Genomic DNA, 8325 nt, shown 5'->3' with positions numbered 1-8325 from the left:
TATTGGCCTGAACAGTAATGCAAGGTTTTATTTCTCTTATGAAAAAAATTATTCAAACATTCTCTTTCCTTGCTTTAAAGGGATTTTTCCTTTCCTAGAGTTTTAAAAGTGAACCTATTTTTTTTTAAATGGAAGTTTGCCTTGATTCGAGACATTTGCCATTTATCTAGTTACTGAAAACAAAAGACAGTGTCTTTATATTAACTTGTTGTGTCACTCTTGCTTCAAAACAAAATTAATCCTTACACACAAAATGCAATTAATATTCACATAAACATAATAAAATAAACAAAGAATAATTTAGGTTGATGAAATATTATTACAATAAAGTAAGTTTTGTAAGTTTTAGTTCCTTAAATTTTAAGTTTAGGCTAATACGTTGGTATATCAAGGATGCCCTTTTTTCAGTGATTGCCATGTTTCAGGGATTTTTTAGACCAAATACTGCCATTTAATAAAGCTGTTTATATGAATATAATACCTAAAGAAGAAGAAAGCTTTGAAGAAAATTATCAGAAAATATCTCGTGTGTAAAAGCATACCATTTTCCCTGAAAAGCCCTCTTTAATGCATTTTCCACAATTACTTTTGTACAAACGGAATATAACCTTGTCATTTTATGTTTTACTATACATGTTGAAGAATACCAATTAATAAATACTACATATTTGTCTAGAAAATATAAGATTTAAATACATCTTGTGTATTTCACACAATTTCCTTTTGAGTAGCAATCTTAACTAACCTGTTCTGTATGTTGTTTTACATTTTGCTTTACTTTAGTTTTCTCGATTTTTTTATATACAGACCATATCATCATGCCTTGCCAATTGCTAGCTAAATTTATGTATGAGATCACTGTTATCGAGTCCATTTAACATCTGTCAATGAAATAAATGGTGCTTTTGGATATACATTTTATTTAATTTTTTTTCTCTCCGACGTACTGAGAAAAATAACTTTTCTGATATCCTAAGTATATTATAGATCTCTTTCAAATTTTTTAGTCATTGTAGTTTATGCATTCTTAGGATCACAGACACTGGTACTTTAACGATATAAAATATTCCAAGCTGTTTGAATGCAGGTCTATTTAAACTAAAAGGTTAAAAAAACGAAATGTACATATTCATTAAATTATACTAGGCAATAATGATGATAAGTGATATGATACGATACGAACAGCACTTTATACCTTTACTTGCATGTTGCATACATCTTTCTTAAAACAAAGCAACTTTTCATTGAAATAAAAATATTTATATTTCACCAGGTAATTAAAAACATTTTGAACCTTTAGTCATCCAGCATTGTTTTAGGGACAAGACGATAACCGAGTCCCCGACTTTCCATAAGGACATGTATATGCTATATGCAAGTTAAATCTTTGTCCATTAGGACAGAAATCAAATCACATGATATTTGGCAAAACGGTATTGAATATTAGAATATGCATTTTCTTTATAATAATAATAATAATAATAATAATGATGATGATGATGATGATGATAATGATGATGATGGTAATAATAACAACAACAACAACAACAACAACAAAAAATAATAATAAAAAAGAGATATATGAATAATTGTTTATTCACTCATTTTGCCCAATTAGATGGCCACGATATAAAGTTAAATAAAATACATTTGTAAATTAGACAACAATTTCGGTGTTATACTGGGTACCTTGTCGGAGAGTGCGTTCTTTGAACATCATCATGCATTATTAATATTTATATTCTCATTTTATTTTACCACACAAGAATTTTATTTAGATATTGTCGTATTTATCTTAAAAAATGGTTTGTATTTTATATCAGCAGATAGTAGTTTCAGACTGTTTGAATGTCTCATTTTTATTTATTTAAAAAAGGATCTATCTTACACGTGTAGAAACGTAATAATAAATGGTCCCGATTTGAAACTTCAAAGAATCATTCTAGTTTTGTTTGTGTAAAAGTTATTCAAAGTCATCTTACGAAGAAATAAAAACAAATTGTTATTTATATTGCCGGCGTAAAACATGTTAATTTAAGAATTCATTGAAATCACAACAAATACCTTTGGTCCGAATAAAGTGAAGGTGTGTCGTCGTTCTAACAAAAGTAAAGACCTAAGAGATGTTTAAACTAGATAAAGAAGTGCACGGTAAGGTAATATAAATAGAAAGACGTTGCAAAGAAACATCTTGCCAAGACAGATGCAGAAAAGCACAAACGATAATAGTCATATGTATAAACAAAAGTTATACCTAATGAAATAGTTTTTATAAAATTTATAAACAGCAAAACTATGTTGTTTACCTAATATTATGGTTTATTCTGGATTGAGTTGTATTATAGAATGTCTCTGATATGTTAATACGCAACAAAAAATAATAATTAAAACAAAATAGAAAGTTGCTATTTAAAGTAGGGTATACTACATGCTCATCATTGAGAAAATATTTAATCAAAGAAATGTATTAAAATCTATGAAATTCTAACTGAATATCTCTTATTTATATACTATGTATGTGAAGCTGTGTTTCCTACTTCAGATCAAGTAAAGCTAGTCTTTCCTAAATCAAAAATTAGTTTTAAATGACAATATATGTTCTTATTGTGACCATGTATAGTTTGTAGAATTTTAAACATATTTAATTTGTGTGAAGTCAAAGTATGCTTATCTTATATTTACGAAAAGAATGTGTAGCAATTATCAATATATTCTAATATAAAATTTGAGCATAGAGGGGATTAGTATATCTTTAAGCATTAATGTATCTGAATGAGCCATGCAGGTATTTCGGAAATATTCTTTAATCTAAAGGCAGCACATATATAACTTTACACACTTTAACTCTTCATGCCTTTGAGCTTTGTTGTTTCTAACCCATTACACTCGGTGCACTTCTATTTAGGATTTGAAAACTGTACTGATATATAACAGTACAATTTTTCACTTTATTCATATAGGATAAAACTTAATTGATAAATGACAGTTGAGTTTTTTTGCACCTGAGTTTTTTTACGGAGGCTCAAAGGGGGCATGGGTAACACATTAAAAATACAATCGGTTAAACCGGGCGATGGTCCCCGGACATGTTTTGGACACAGAGAAACTACTTTTGTTGTTTCATAGAGTTATGTCCAGGACAAAGTTCACAGTGCAAAAAATGAACAAAGGGCAATAATTCCAAAATTAGGCAAGGCAGAGTTACATTTCTTTTGCAAAGCATATTTTCTAAATTAGAACTATCTACCTACATGGGTTCTTGTTGATACCTCTTGTAATTTCAGAGTTATGTCCCGTTCAAAGTGTAAAAATGAACAAAGGGCAATGACTCTAAAATTAGGCTTGAAAAAGAAACGGTTCTTTTACATTGTATATAAACCCAATGGGATCTATCTACCTACAAAGTTTCTTGTTGATATCTCTTTTAGTTTTAAAGTTATATCCCGGACAAAGTTCACAGTGTAAAAATTAACAAAGGGCAATTATTTTATAATTAGGCAAGGCAGAGTTACGTTTCTTTTTCACTGCACTTCTTCTCAAAGAGACCTATCTACATACAAAGTTTCTTGTTGATACCTCTTGTGGTTTCAGAGTTCATTGTTACATTCCTTCTTTTTTGGCAACAGCAAAAACAACTTTAAACTGCTGCGCTCACTCACATTAGATATAGCTAGCCGTGAGGTCTCTTAGACAGCATTAGCTGGTATTGGTTCATTTTATCAGGGGTTTCCATTTAAAACAAAAGTGAAAGGGCACAAGAGAGGGAAATGCACATGGATTATATTTTTACTGAATTCTGTTACAAAAAATAATCAAGTTGCGATAAACAGTTGTTATATATGAAACTCGTAAGCTACGGGGTATAACAGTGGCTGCGGCAACATCTCGGAATGTTTCTGAAAAAAAAATCATGACGGCCTAACGGCCTCAACATTTTTGTTATGGCAGAAACATCCCTCGATGTCGCTCCAGTCACTGTTATACCCCGTTACTAACTCGTTTCATATACTTTAACTATGACATATACTCGTAAAAGCCGTTCGTGCCTGAAATAATGCACGGAAGGGCACCTGAGGTCTTCCTCCGCCAGTAAAGCTGGAACGTCGCCAAATGACCTATATTGTGTCGGTGTGACGTAAAACCCAATCAAACAAACAAACAAGCGAGGTTTTACTAAAATTGCTGCGAAGGAATTGTCAGCTGTGCACTGTTTTCCTTTAGAATAACCGAATAAAATGCTGCCTAGACGAAGGTCTGTTTAGATCCGCGCAGTTGTTGAAATTAAAGAGGAAGCGGCACTAAAATTCCATTACGTCTGTACTAGTGATACTCGTTTTATACAGTGACAGAACGGGTACGCTTTAGTCAATGTCGTAACGTGTCAGGAATCCGGCACCATGTTTCTTATTAATATGTAAACAGTGTTGCTTGTAATTGTTTTACCGATTAAATGATAAAATAAGATCAATAAGTGAGAATTTCTCATTTAAATGTATATGTAATGTAAATTGCATATGATAAAGATTCGGTTTTTAATATATTGCATATTCCCTAGAAAAACAGTGAAAGATAACTAGAATTATTATAACTCCCAGAAACAAAGAGGTGTATAGGAATGAGCTTGTCAGTGGATTGGTTAGTCAGTTTGTCAGTTGGACTGTCCGCTTCATGGTTTCGAAACGATATTATCAAACTTCGTGTATCTCAAGTTTATGATGAGATCTCGTATGATATCGCTTTAGGACATTCTAGGGTCAAGGTTAAGGTTACATGAACTAATAATATAAAGAAATGGTTTCTGGGCAATAACTTGAGTCACAGATGAAATGTTGTGATTGATAAATTGTTATATTTGGCAAGCTTGTGTAAGACTTTTCTGCATATTTCTTTTGGGTCTCCTAGGGTAAAGGTCAACGCCGGTTAAGGTCACTGTTTCAGTAATTCTAAGACAAATTAAATCAAACGCATTTATTCTTAAATTTAAGTTATCTAAGAATGGCATACTGTACATCTATAACATAGTTTACTTCTGTATACAAAACTAAATATTAATATGACTGTCTTTATTCATGTCATCGAACAGTTGGGTACACTATTAATAATTTTGATTTTTTTTCTGACGTTGTCGGCAGTTTTTCTTGTCACATGCAGGACATAATGTTATGCCGTCGCTACCGATTGTAAATTGCTTCACAACGCAATGTGTCGGTATACGCGGTTTAGAAGGACATTTGATCTTCGGACATACTCTCTTCGGGTCTCCTGGAATGATATTAATATATAATATAGACATAGTACTATAACCATTTCATTGTTTATTATCACAAAAAAGGAAATAAAGGTTATCAAATTAATTTACTTCTAACTTTATATTATATTTGTTATACTTTATATTCTTAGTAAAAATTATTAATCAGTTATCTTTCAAATGCTTTTCAGATAAAGTCATCAAGTTTTAGAGTGTTAACTATGCAACTTTATCGCCCATTTGAATTTCACTCGGGATTTTCATAAAAGGTATGCTTTAGTCACTACCATCCATACAAAAGGTCCGATAAAAATCGGGCCTGCTGCATTTTCAAGTTTAAACATAGTGAAAAAACTACCACAAGCATTCACGTCACACATTCGACATTTTGTTATCCCGTCACCTCCAATCATAAAGGTAGGCTGTCGGCATTCCTTGAGAATATTTTGCTGCCCTGAACAGTTTTTTGTTGGACAACTATTCGGATCTGAAATTTTGAAAGCAAGAATAAATCCTTATCATTAAACAATGAAATGCAGTAAAATGTATGTAGTGAAACCATTCACTTGTCATAATTAAGTCACCTTGTAGCTTTGGGGCAGTAAAATTTGGGAAAATAACAATTCTGGGTTTTTTAATCAAAATAATGTATTTTTTTTCCGTTTTACATGCATTTTTTAAAAATTTTCTATATTTACAAGGGCGATTTTTCAAATGTATACTAACAAAACCAATATACAAATCCATTGTCAATGATAAAGGTCAACGTAAATGCAAGTAAAGATGTGTTGTAGTTAAGTGCCTGCCTCTAAATCAACGGATCTTAAGTCTGGGTCATTCTTGGATCATGATCATGTTTCTTATTAAAATGTTCCATAATGCGGACGCTAAAAGTTCAAATAAGCCTCTTACTGGCTACACAATCCAGACGACTTTGAGAGACATTTTGTAGGAAATAAAAGTACATTTAAAAACTTAGTGTGTTAGTATGAAATCCGGCATAAACATTATCAAAACTGAAAAGGAATAAATTAAAAAGTTGTGTTGCTATTTTAAGCTTCTGTCCAAAATAGTTTTGGTTTGAATGCTACAAATTTGATGTTGACTAGTAGTTTTTTAAGAAGCAAAAACTATTTAACGACCTGTTTTTCCAGTGCCAAGAAGAACCTGTTGAAAATTGCTCACTTTTTCTTTACTATTCATTATGACATTTATTTGTTTTTTATATTCATAACGTAACAATAAAATACACAAACAACAAATTTAACGAAAGTGTAGCCTTAAGAATAAAAACATAAATAAAACAGAGAATTTAATGAGCTTTGACATAAAAATAACAGCATATTATATTTTCTACCATTTCTTATAACTGACACTTTTAAATTGCTTTTAAATTTAATATACAATTCATCATATAAACTGTCAAATTTTAATGTAACATTCTTTACCACAAAAGGGCCTACATCGCATGTTCGAACACCTGGGTTTTGCCATCTGATCCGATAATAAAATTGGGATTCTTTCCTGCAGTCTCCGGTGGTATCATAAACTGGTTTGTTTTGGCATTTGTGGCTTTCTTGACAACCATCGGGTGCCATATACGCTCCTAAACAATTGCAATAATTAGGCAATTTTAAACATTAGATGTAAAGTTAGATATGCATATATTTTTGCCTTTCCCTTTACATTTGTGATTGTAGAATGCATTTACATTAAAAATGTCCCTTTTTAATTGAAATTTTATTTCTAAGAAATAAACAAGATTATCACTACTGGTCGGAGAGATAAACTCCGGGACGCATAGATAACCCGGACACTTGATAAATATAATTTTTATAACTTTATTTTTCAACAAAAAAGCATTATGGTCACCTAGTAGTATTAGGCAGCAGGACAGAATGTGTTATGATTTTTTGTCATTGGTAAACTTTTTAATTTTTTTTCAATTAACCGAAACATTTAGTTGCCAAAAACTGTCTTTTAAAACGTTCTTTTTTACTAAATTTACAATGAGGGTAGTTAGGGAATGTATTGACCACAGCGTCACTGACTTGGATAATATTTTTTTGAAAACTTGTTTTACATCAACAAAAAATAGATAAAACATATCAGATGTAAAAATAAATGAATGATGCTGATTTTCCTGTCATTTTTTACTTAAAAATTTAAGGGTGTCGACTTTTATCTACCTGTTAGGGTAAAAAGACCATGTTTTGTTATACCCCATTTCAGGACCTTAAAGAAACTTAACCAATTTCTCATTTTCATACATAATTTTTGTAGTGTAACGTAAAGTCTTTGAACTGAACTTTTATTTAGGTGGTTCATATTTTAAAATATTGTAGGAATAATAAAAGATATTACAAAAAGTATGTGATTTAGTGTCGGAGTTATCTTCTCCTACCAGTAATGTAATATCGTTTTGTTATTAAACTATATTAAAAGCAATTCAGAGCCAAGGTTACGCAGCAAAAAGTCCAAGGGACTTACAAATTACTTTGATGATAATAAAAAAATCGCGCTGTATAGTACCATATCTTTTATTTTCAAAGATTTTAAAATCATACACCTTGGGACAAAAACAAATGAGGCAAAAACGAAACCACTGATGAAATCCACAGAGGCTACCTATAAATAAATTTTGATATTCGTCCTACGTTGTATGAAATACGCTTATGTGTTACTTTTAAGCAGAAAAAGCTTTATTTTTTTTATTATCAACAACGCACTCCATTATATGTACACAGCAGGAAAACAAACAAATACGGCTCTCCGAGACATTCTGTCATGTAGTCGTGACATTGGTAAATACATAAAGCTTAACCATTTCCATATTATGCTTCGATGTTAACATCATATTATCTTTAAACGACAGTTTTTTTTTTCTTCAAATTTTGCTTCAACGTTTCTTGAACAGAAATGAAATGAATTCAATATCTATTTCTGAACCTTTATATATTTGAATCTACTGAAAAATGAATCCTGTTGTTATCGGGTGCTATGGACGCGAGAAATTTAAACGCGCGTTTGTTATTCATGGTTCCTTGTGCACCATTTTAATTATAATCAACGTGCTT

At 31.0% G+C, this 8325-nt stretch overlaps 1 long non-coding RNA gene across 1 annotated transcript; it reads right to left on the bottom strand.

Annotated features, from left to right (window-relative positions):
* Nucleotides 1-4953: 4953 nt before the first annotated feature.
* On the bottom strand, nucleotides 4954-5837 carry LOC132737338 (uncharacterized). The gene is made up of 2 exons (XR_009626723.1): nucleotides 5607-5837; nucleotides 4954-5262 (listed from the first exon to the last, which is right to left on the bottom strand). It is a non-coding gene; the product is annotated as an uncharacterized LOC132737338 (long non-coding RNA).
* Nucleotides 5838-8325: the final 2488 nt, after the last annotated feature.

Source organism: Ruditapes philippinarum, unplaced genomic scaffold (genome assembly GCF_026571515.1).
Source record: "Ruditapes philippinarum isolate M1 unplaced genomic scaffold, ASM2657151v2 ctg19377_1_1_1_1, whole genome shotgun sequence".
In the NCBI taxonomy this organism is placed as follows: domain Eukaryota; kingdom Metazoa; phylum Mollusca; class Bivalvia; order Venerida; family Veneridae; genus Ruditapes; species Ruditapes philippinarum.
The sequence above is the reverse complement of the archived record's forward strand: the minus strand, read 5'-3'. Positions and strand labels throughout refer to the sequence as shown.